The following is an 11,663-nucleotide window of genomic DNA, read 5'->3' on the forward strand; positions in this document are numbered from 1 at the left end:
TATTTGACTTTAAAAACGTTATCTCCAAATATTTTCACGCAACTATTTACAAATATCCATTTATTTTCAACACATAACATCCAACCTCATAAAGCAACAAATGGTGTTTGAGGAAATAAAAAACAAACACATACACACAAACATTTCCAAATTAAGTGATGAACATACATTGTAGCATGCATGCAAAGAGGCTACAACCTTTAGGCAATTATCCTCCAAAATGGGAGTTCTGCTATTCTAGGTTGGGGCTGCAAGTTTTAGGCACTAATCCTCCTGAACAGAAGTTGTGCACCATATTGAGGTTCAAGGGACATCAACATCATCGACGCGGGAACATAAGTTGGTGACATGGTAAAAGAATATTGTTTGACGATCATAGCAAGTGCCACCTTTGTCTCAACCAAAGCTAGATTCTGACCGGCACAAATTTTGGGTCCTATCTCAGCAACCAAAGCTAGATTTTGCTTTCGAGACTCTGAAAAATTCAATGGATTGAATTTATGTGCATCATTTTCCCATATCTCAGTATCATGATGGACAACTGTCATGAGCAAAGAAAGTTGTGTTCCTGTTGGAATGTCAAGTTTCCCTAGCTTAACTCGTTTGGTTGTTTGCTGGAACACGAATGAAGCCACATGGTAGAGGTGAAGTGCTTCATTCAGTATCATACCCACTTGTTAAGAAAACAAAAAGACAGTCACACTATTTTATGGCTGAGCATAGTTTGCTGTTTACGGTCAGCGACTTATGGGGGACTCTGCTGTCGCGGTATCTCCTCCAAGCAGGGTGGCTGCCCTATAATCCCTTTGTGCTATAGGGGTGCTCATTGCAGGACCCAGACTTACTTCATCCAGGTAGAAAACAAGGCTATTGTGCATTCATGGCGAGACCCAATGGCGATAGAAACTACTGTCACCGGTTTCTTTCGCTTCTCATTATGGGCCCATAGCTACCCATGCCCCCATACTACCGCTTGTGAGCATTTAACGTGCAAGAGATTTACCCGCTAGTTTTCAACACTCGTAGTGTGTCCGCCACAAAACATGAAGGGTGCACAGATGTCAAGAGAAATGGTCGATAGGCTAGATGTTACTAACAGCTACTTTGTTTCACCACAAGCAAGCTAGGTTTCCGTGTCTCGTCTGGTTTGTCTGGATATTCGATTGCGGCAGTCGAACTTAGTGCATGGCATGACCCAAGGGTGCATAGACCCTTGATGCACATGTTACATGGCATGCACTGTGCACTCTCCATGTGCGCAGTGCATGCCATGCACTCATGGGGCACTGTTTTTTTTTTTTTTTTGACGTAGCTAGCCTAACAAGAATAGTAGACAAAAAGTAGAGGCACTTATCTACTTATTCTTTGGAGACAATCTCGTGCATTAGGGAATCATCCTTCCTCCATTTTCTTTGCAAAGAATAAGTTGATCCCATAAAAGGTGCCAATTATTGATCCCTATTTTTCTACAGGTCGTAAAGGAAGGAGGAGCCATCCTCGGCCCACGATAATGACTCATGCAAAGATATGGTGTGCTTGAGTGCATCTACGGAACTATATAATAAATGAAATGTAAATAAGCGAGAGACACAAATCTACGTGGTTCAGTACAAAACCTATGTCCACGAATTGTTTGGAGGGCAAATCCACCATAACGGGTGATTTTACAGTCTCTCATATCTTAGAGTACAATGGAGGTCGATGACCCTTTTGCATAGAGAAGATAATGTCTCTAGAGTCTCTTGGGTTGAGGTAAAAGAAGCCTTCCAAGAAGGCCACGAAAGGTCATCCTTAAGTCCCCTTGTCTTTGGTAGGAAAACCATTTTATTAAGGCCTTTAGGGAGTAGTTGGTGAGATGTTAGCTTTATGTCCCTTCCACCTTTCCCCTTTACGTGACTGGCTTTACTTTCCTCGCTACAATCCTTGTCTTTTCTTGCCTTTCCCATCTCTTCCCTCTTCGTCTTGATGATGGTCATCCAGTTGGCTGGGCCTTGCATGCACATTTTATCCCTAGCACTTACATTGGGAAGTTTCCATATTGACATAGTTTAATATAATTTGTAACGCCCCCGTCTTGTACGGGTTGGAGAGTTACTTCCTAACACTTAAACTTACATTTCAACAATATAAAAATAGACTCCAAATTCCCAATATCATACAGAAAATTCGATTCAATCTAATTTCCTCAATATAACCAATTTTTCAAAATGCCAAGTCATCATAACACAATAAAATTTCTTCATAAAAATCGACAATACTCATAAAAAAACTCCTATGCTTAAACCACTATACTTAAATCATCTCACCCAATGTCTCATAATCTTGATCCTCAGCTGAACCATCAAAATATCTAAAAAATACTGTGGAGATAAGGGGAGAGTTATCAACAACTCAGTAAGCAAAGAGTATATACTAGCATGTAAACATGAGCATTTATAAAGTTAGGAATGTAGAACAACACATTTACATTCAAAATACAGAAACAACATATTTACTTTTAGAATGTATAAACAAAACCTGGTACACAATATCAGAACGAAATTTTCAGAAAAACAAATTTGTTACCAAAAAGAAAATCCTTTGGCAAATCCAAACTGAAACATTATATTCACATCATCTCATAGCATCACATTGAGACAAATACCATATTTAACCCCCATGGTATGGTTATAAACCACCATTATACCCGTGACTGGGCCGTATACCATGTTTTATCCCCGTGGTAGGGTTATAAATCACCATTATACCCATAGTTGGGCCATATACCATGTTTCACCCACATGGTATGGTTATAAACCACCATTATACCTGTGGCTGAGCCTTAACAAAAATAGAACGGAACATCATCAGAACTAGATCACATTCAGATACAAAATCAGAACTTCATGCCAAAGTTTTCAGATTACACATCATATCAAAACAAAATATTGAATAGTTACAAATCATTTCACATGTTCGAAATAAATAGAATAAAAACATCTTCATTTATTCATAGCAAAAACTTTTAGATTTTTATATTCGCTCTTTTTGCATAATTCAGCAACAGAATGCACAAAATTAACTCATGTCTACACTAGTCATGACAGAAAATATTCTCTTATATAGAATTTATGTATATGTAGAACAAACATTTGAGGTCGTTTTCATATTTCTTTTCAAAAATAAACATGCATATTTTCAAAGTCAACCTCATTTCATTTCTTTTATGCAAAACTAGTATATGAATCCCGCTTACCTGGACTTCCTAATCTTTTAAATATTTTCTCTACAATTCCGAACAATTATTAATCGTCACCTATAAAATAATCATATAATACTCGTAAATTTCCAATCGAACATGTATTTCAATATTTAAACCTAAGCTTCTAAAGTAACCTATTTTAATTCCTCAAAACCTAAAATTCTTATAATCCCAAAATACAATATCACTTTCTAAGATCATCAAAGTCCATTTAATAACTTCGACTAAAACATTAAAAAGCTAACTTATTTACTAGTGAAATCAAACTACAAAAATTTTATACTAAATAATATAATTATACCCAAAAATCTATTACAGTAAATAATAAAATTTCATTTAATAAAAAATAAACTAGATTAGAATTATAGTGTTCAAAATAACATTACACTGTTACTGTTCACTTCTAAAATTAAATTATAAAAATTAATGCTTAATAATATAATTTAAATCCCTTAAATATTTGCTATAAAAAAAATAAAGTTTCTGGACAATTTTAAAATAAAATGAGCCCACTTAAAATATAAAAACCATTGCGTAAACAAAACAAGCCAAACCCAAATGAAAAATAAGGGCATTTTGGTATTGAGGAAAACTTGTATGTGAAAAATTGGAACTAAAAGTTTAAAACACTAGAGAGAAACAATGGCTTACGGGAGGAACCAACGTGAGACCTAGGGCAACCACAAATCACTGAGCGCGAAGGAGCCATGACGGGTTTGGGTGTGGTGGACAATGGTGCTTGCAACGACGGGTCACTGATAGACAGAGAGAGAGAGAGTGTGACTAATGAGAGAGAGAGAGAGAGAGAGAGAGAGAGAGAGAGAGAGGGAGGCTTACGGTGCTGATGGTAGAAAATGGGGGTGGGATTGTGAGTACTCTGAGAGGCAACTTGGGGTTGGGGGGTGCATAATCGACGATGGCAGTGGCTAACCCGCAGAACTTGGTGGTCTGAACGGTGAAACAAGGGCTGGTTTTGGTGTGGAAGTGGGTATGGTTTTTGCTCTATTTTTAGTGCTTGAAACAGGGGCTGGACTGCAGTGGCTTATGGTTTCACGTGGGGTTAGGCAATTGTTGGTGGCTTCCGTCGTGCAGGGGAAAAACCCCCACGGGCATGGTTTTCATTCAGTTGAACGCACACGGGCTTGAGTTTCGTGGCTGTACTGGTGGCTTTAGTCGAGAAGGTTGGTGGGTATCTCGGGTTCACGTCGGCAGCAACTGGTTCATGGTGGGTTTCCAGGTGCCTTGCGACTTGGTGCGGAGAAGATAGAAAAATAGAGTTAGAGAGCATCGATCTACAAGGTGAAGTGTATTGAGAAACTGAAATGCCTGGTATCAAAGGAGCACATAGGAAAGGGTGGTTACGTGCATGGGGGTAGCGGTTACCATGCAGTTGCCCTGGCTCGACATGGGGAACTTCTTGTACGTGGGCAGGAACGAATGAGTGAGAAGAGAAACGGTTGGGAGAAAAAATAAGATAATAATATTAATAAAATGTTGAATGCAAGCTCCATGCTAGACCCGGGTGTTACATAATTAATCCATAAGATTGTAAAACTCTTTTTGTTGTAAAATAAATTTAACGCATTACATTAAATAACAATGTGTAGACTTTTTTATATAAGATTTGTATCTATACCTAATACTTTTCTTTTGAAGACCCGATCATATTTAGAACCTTAGAAGGACTTCCTTGATTTAGATCTGCGTCAAATATTGCCAGGCTCGGATTCGATCTGAACCAGTATAGAACCTCTTCTAGTTCAAGCCCAACCACTTAAGTAAAAAGGAGCAACACAGTGGAGAATGTTGTGGTTAATGGCAATGATTAGCTTCGATTGAACTTTCGCGTAGTTGCCGGATATTTGCTGGGTCAGCGATGATTAGACAATAGCCGAGGCCTCAAACTCCTTGCAAACTTCAAAAGGAAGACTAGGAAAATCACTAAAAGAGGGACATGAAGATTCAGGCCGAACTCAAAGACAGAGAGAGAGAGTAGGGATTAATTTCTATAGAGGTATGTCAAGAAGGAAGGAGTTGCTTGGATAAGGGAGATGAAAAATATATTGCAAACCATGTATAATTTTGTTCATCAAAGCCAACAACATCATCGGCTTTAGTCTACATGATGGAACCAGTTAATCCTAGCATGATTCAGGACTCAGCAACACCATGAGGCTTGGTTTTAATGCATAGACGTTTCATTAACTGAAATTTCAAGAAACTCAAATGAGTAGTGCTACATGTACGCATAATTTTACACATTATTATATATACAGAGTGGCAACTCCATTTTATTAGTATTTTCTTTTTTTATTTTCAATTTCAAATTTAGAATTTTAAAATTCTCGCCATTTTCAATAGTTGACACATCAGCACGTAAGGTTATTATGTAAGTACAATTGTAAATATAGATATCATTTTCCTTAAAAATTATAACATAAAAAGTTTTATTGAACGATGATCTACGTCCATCACGGAGCGACCCCCATCGTTGGCAGTAGGATCATGGCTGCCTCGTGGTGACCACCACCACATGGTGATTATTAAGTTATTTTTAATAAAAATATTTCAAACACCCTCCATAAAATCCATAATAAATTTTGCATGGTACTCTCAACAAGTCCCACCACTTTTATAGGATTTTTAAAAGAGCTTATCTCCAAAAACTTTCACAACTATTTAGAAATATCCATTTATTTTCAACACATAACATCCGACCTCATAAAGCAACAAACAGTATTTTAGGAAATAAAAAACAAACACATACACACAAAAATTTCCAAATTGAGTCATGAACATATGTTGTAGCATGCACGCAAAGAGGCTGCAACCTTTAGTCAATTATCCTGCAAAACGGGAGTTGTGCTACTCCATTTTGAGGCTACAACTTTTAGGCATTATCCTCCTAAAGAGGAGTTGTGCACCATGTTAAGGTTGCAGGTCATCAAGATCATCGGCGCATGAACATAAGTTGGTGACATGGTAAAAGAATATTGTCGGACGATCATAGCTAGTGCCACTTTTGTCTCAACCAGGGCTACATTCTGACCTGCACAGATTCTAGGTCCTAACCCAAACGGAAAATACTAGGCTAAATGCTTTTGAGACTTTGAAAATTCAATGGATTGAATTTATGTGCATCTTTTCCCCATATCTCAGTATCATGATGGACAGTTGTCATGAGCAAACAGAGTTGTGTTCGTGTTGGAATGTCGAGTTTCCCTAGCTTAACTCATATGGTTGTTTGCTAAAACATGATTGCAGCCACAGGGTTGAGGCGAAGTGCTTCATTCATTATCATATGCACCTGTTGAGAAAACAACAAGAGATTCACACTATTTCATGGTTGAGCTTAGTTTGCCATCCATTTAATGCTAAATTATTCGAGTGATGAAAATATGCATAATCATGATACAAGTAATAATGTATAATGTCTATCTTAAAACTACTAGTTCTCAGTCATTGTTAGCAGCAGCTTAGTCATATTTTGGTGCATGGGTGGTTAATGCATAATCATGAATAAATAAGGATCCAGAAAAATTATTGTAACACCCGGATCCAATCATGATCAAATTTTATTTTTAGTTCATTTTATTTTATTTTAGTTTCTTCGCACGTTATTTTTTTTTCTTCTTTTTTCCGCACGTTTGATCCTTTTCGTCTATATTTCTCTTTCACTAGTTAGTGCTTCCGTCCACTCCATGCACAAACACAACACAACCTTCCATCTGCACACACGTCTCTCTTATCTCTAGGGTTTTCACATTATATTTATAGACACATGTTATTCCATGCTAGTAAAACTACTACCCAAACACAAGCCGCCGTACCACCTTAGAATCGTAAGCCAACCCTTCGTCGTCCATACTGCTGCCATCAGCAACCTCCGTGCCCAGCTCAAACGAAACCGACGCAACCCATGCACTGCATCTCCACAGATCGCGGCTCTTCTGCCGTACACCACAGTCACCATCTTTAACCTGTCTTTCCCTCAGCCTCCATGCATGAAGCCGCCAAGGTCATTACAGTGAACCCATGCCCCACTGTACGAAAACAAACCGCCCAGAATAAAACCACCGTGATTGCCACTGTTTAGCCTTGGTGCAACACCACAACTCGTCCACAATTCTGCCTTGCATCACCGTACCCCACATGGTCTCATTGTCCCCTATTTTAGCCACTGAAAACAGAGCAACCCAACCCGGTGCACTTGTCGTTTGAAGCCACCACACATGGTGCCAGCACTTCCACGTCGTTACCACCAGCACAGAGAACTCTGACGGTCACTCCACGCCCTTCCTATTCACCGCATCCCGCTCGGTAAGCCACCGACAGCACCTCTGTGTTACACTCTCTCGGCTTACACTAGGTCTTTCATTTTTTTTTCCGCATTCGTTGGTCTCTCTCTCTCTCTCTCTCTCTCTCTCTCTCTCTCTCGCGTCCAGTGCTCCACTGAGATCACCACCGTCTGCCTAGCCCCTCGCCTACGTCGCACGCTGCTGCTTGATTTCCTCCGTGAGTAAGCCCTGCCGTGCGTGTTATGTTCGTAAATTTACGTAGGTTTTTGTTAGTTTTCAAAGAATTAAATAAAATTACCGTAATACCTTTTATTACATGTTATATTAATGGGCTTTAAAACTTTTATTATGTATTAGTACACTGTTTTTTAATTATGATTACAGAAAATTATTTTAACATGTTATTAAGTAAAGTTTTATTTTTAAAGTAAATAATATTGGTGTAATGTTATTTTTACATTTTAGATATGATTTAATCTATTTAAAAATAGTTATGATTTATTTTAAAATATTGTGGGATAATTGTATTATTCAGTATTAAACTTCATAAGTTGTTTTCATTAATAAATAGGTCTGATTTTTAAATGTTTTAGTCATAGTTATTAAATCATAAGTGATGATTTGAAATTTTAGGTTTTGAGGAATTAAATAGGTTATTTTAGAAGCTTAGGATTAAACATCGAGATAAGTGGTTGATTGGAAATTTACGGGAATTACTTGATTATTTTATAGGTGACGATTGTTAATTGTTCGACATTTTGAGGAAAATTATGAAAAAAAGCTAAGAAGTCCAGGTAAGCGGGGTTCCTATGCTAGACTTTACATTAAAATAAAATGAGCTGAGGTTATTTTTGGAAAATATACATATCTGATTATGGAAAGAAATTTGAACTACCTCAGTTATTTGTTCTGCATTACTCATGAGATTCTGTATAAGAAGAAAGTATTTTCTGTCATGACTGGTGTAGACATGAGCTTATTTATGACATTCTGTTTCTTTTTTTTTTTTTGATAATAAACTGATCTCATTAATCAAACCAACCACATACAAGATGAACCAGTATTACAAGGGATAAGAGAGGATCAATGCCTCATTTCCTCAGTAACCACCTGAAGGATACAAGGGGGGCATATTTCGATGCCATAAAGATCTTCAGTGCATTCAAGTGCCGCTTGGGCAAGCTTGTGAGCTGCCATGTTAGCTTCCCGATATACATGAGAGATAGACCAATCAGCAGCTGGGATTAGAACAGCTTTGGCATCTGATATGAGGCAACCACCTAAGCTCCAGTTAGGACAGCCTTGGATCACTTGGTCCACGACCTGTTTTGAATCACCCATATGACATTCTGTTTCTGAACTTTGAAAAAGAGAGCGAATATGAAATTTGTGCATAAATTATGTTGTGATATGATTTTGTTCTGTTTCAAAAATTTTGTTCAATACTCTGTTTGGATAAGACGTGATTTCTAAAAATCTTTGACATGACTCTCTGATTCTGAATTTGATTTTGTTGCTGCTCTGTTCAGTTACGGCCCTGCCACAGGTGATAATAGTGGCAAACGGCCCAACCACGGGTTACAATAATGGATACAGCCCAACCACAGGTAATAATAGTGGACACGGCCCAACTACGGGTAATAATAGTGGATATGGCCCTGCCACGGGTTATAATAGTGGTCTCTATTTTGAGTGCACACATTGGTGACATAGTGTTTTATGTTCTGCTTGGCTATCCGCAGATGCACAACCCTACCACGGGGGTTATACATGGCCTCTGTTCTGATATGATGTTCTGATGATGATGATGATCATTTATGCTATGCCAAAGAATATTTTGAATGAAATTATTTCTAAATCTTGATAACATGTTTTGCTTTAGCACTCTGAAAATAAAAATGTTTTGTTCTGCATTCTGATTTCTGTAAATGCTCATGTTTATACATTGGTATATGTTCTCTGCCTACTGAGTTGTTGATAACTCATCCCTTATTTCCATATATTTTTTAGATAATTTTGATGGTTCAATTGTTGAACAAGAGTAGGAAGTTTTAGCAAGTTGTGATGATCAAAGTGGAATAAATGTCTGAGGGTACAAGTGTTTATTTGAAAGTCGTTGTTAGTAAACTGATTTTATTTTTCGAGTATTTTGATTTGTGGAGTTAAGGATAATTTTGAGTTTTGGAGAGTTTTTATTTATGTTATTGAGATTTTCTTTACTATCTCCATGGAGGAACTTAGATATTTGGATTGATTAAATGGATTAATATTTTATGGGATTTTCTGGACTTTATAGTTGTATTATTTAAGTTGATTTTAAGTATTAAGAGTTAACTCTCCAGACCTCCGGAAACGGGGCGTTACAATTATCGTATACTAAGATTCACTGTAATTATCCATTCAAACATTTTCTTTGATTTACATAATGTCATTCTATCTTCTAATTGAACTCACTGGCTTAAGGTCGATTAAATTCTCAGCTGTGGGATGTAGATTATCTCCAAAAACCTTGAAGACTTATTCCCGTGCCTTACTTTGCCATTCTTGATGTGATGCTAGAAGGACGAGTGCCCAAGTCAAAAGATTAGCACTTGTTTCCTTTCCTGCAAAGTAGAAACTCTTACATTCATCTATGAATTCCGACACATCTAGTTTCTCTTCTTCACCATAGTGATCCTTATGAGAAGATATCAAAAGACCAAGTAAATTTCTTGAACTTTCTTTCCCCTTTCTATTAATGCTCTCTATCAACATCTGGATTGATTTTCGTGATTCCTTCTCAAGCCTCCACCTCTCTCTGTTATTCTTAGTGGGCAAAAGCCTACGAATGGATGTATATATATATCATTCATTCACAAATTTTAAGCCCTTTTGTGAAATCTATTTGTAGCTGTACCACTTGATCTTTCTTATCATAACTACAATTAGATTGAATGACTTACGCGCTTCTACAGTTTTTGTTGGGACTCTAACATTAAATGAATATACAAAGCATAAATTACCTTAACTTTCTACAGTTTTAGTTGAAAAAAAGATGAAATGAAAACGAATACGAAGAGTAGTATTGGTATTGAAAAATTACCTTAACTTTCTCCATCTTAAAAGCTTGGTTTGCGACTCTTCTGTGAAGGCTCCATCACTCACCCTTCAATGCAAATATTCCTTGTCCAAAGAACATCTTAATCGGACGGGTAAAGTCAATCTTCTCAAATGATCCACTGGTGTCCACGAGGACCTCCTTGATCATGTCAAGATCGTCGATAGCCTGCCTGGGCTTAGACCTAAACCAATATAGAAACGTCTTCCCATACACAGCCGACCACTCGGGATGGTACGGAGTCAGCTGGTGAAGGACGTCATGGTTGTTCCAAGACATGGCCTTCGACTGAGCTTCGGCAAGCATCCGGCGAATCTCCAGCATGTTTCCGACAACAGGACGGTAGGGAGGGCCTTGTATGCCTTGCCTGCTGAAATGGTCTTGGAGTCTCCACGACAACCATAAAACTAACTGCAGGAGTTTCAAGAGGATGAAGAAGATCGTCATCGTGAATAGGAGCAGAAGCAGGTTCATTTTTTTGGGAGCTTGATCAAGAATTGTAGTGCTGAAACAGATCGGCATGATGATAAGATTAAACAAGTATCTGATCGTAATGATTATTAATAAATGCAGGCCGGAGTATAGTGAAAGAAAGTGACACAAAACCATTGAATATGGGGTGCATGACCATCCAATAATGGACAATTAATGGCCGGCATTTTTATTCATTAGGTATTGGATATAAAATGAATTACGAAGACATAAAGACAAGATAGACATGCAAACAGCCATATGGCTCGTTTGGATAGTGAGATGAGATTAGATAAGATAATTTAGTTTTAGATGAGTTGTATAAAATATTATTATAATATTATTTTTTAATATTATTATTATTTTGAGATTTAAAAAATTGAAATGTTTATTATATTTTGTGTATAAATTTGAAAAAATTGAAATGATGAGATGAGATAAAATGAATTGTTTATTATAGTAAGTGATTGACTGATATACAAAAAGGTGAAAGTAGGTAGGACACAACTACTCCAAAAAATGAAAAAGACTTCTATAAAAGAAGATTTCTATGAAT

At 37.3% G+C, this 11,663-nt stretch overlaps 1 pseudogene; it reads right to left on the bottom strand.

Annotated features, from left to right (window-relative positions):
• Window positions 1–257: 257 nt before the first annotated feature.
• LOC108995541 lies at window positions 258–11,110 on the bottom strand (annotated as a pseudogene).
• Between the last annotated feature and the right edge of the window lie 553 nt (window positions 11,111–11,663).

Source organism: Juglans regia, chromosome 6 (genome assembly GCF_001411555.2).
Source record: "Juglans regia cultivar Chandler chromosome 6, Walnut 2.0, whole genome shotgun sequence".
Classification (NCBI taxonomy): Eukaryota; Viridiplantae; Streptophyta; class Magnoliopsida; order Fagales; family Juglandaceae; genus Juglans; species Juglans regia.